Below are 483 nucleotides of genomic sequence, written 5' to 3' on the forward strand. Positions count from 1 at the left end.
TATATATATATAAATATTTTTTATTTTCTTTCTTTTCATATACAAATCAGTATGCATACACCTTTACATCGGTGATTGTTATTGTGATTCTGGATCGCATTGGATAACTGTGAAGCACTGGGAATAAATTAAGGAACCATAATCACAATTTCTTTTATTGAGACTAAAAATAAATCTTGATTCTGCCTGGAAAAGAGGATTTCCAGGAGACTGGTTTAGACGTCCATGTGTTCTTTACTGCCTAAAGGGTAAACAAGAAAGATATGCCGTTATGTGTAAGATACATATAAGACAAGTATCTTCACTTACATTTATCCTCTTGAAACCAAAAATGAAATGGAGTTTTATCCTCTTTTTTTCCACATATCCTTCCTTTAACCTATCCTCTCTTTATCCATTCATCCTTCCATTTATTTATCCCCTCTTTATCCATTTATCCCTATCCTTCCATTTATTTATCCTCTCTTTATCCATTTATCTCTA

This window comes from Penaeus monodon, chromosome 23 (assembly GCF_015228065.2).
Source record: "Penaeus monodon isolate SGIC_2016 chromosome 23, NSTDA_Pmon_1, whole genome shotgun sequence".
Lineage (NCBI taxonomy): Eukaryota > Metazoa > Arthropoda > Malacostraca > Decapoda > Penaeidae > Penaeus > Penaeus monodon.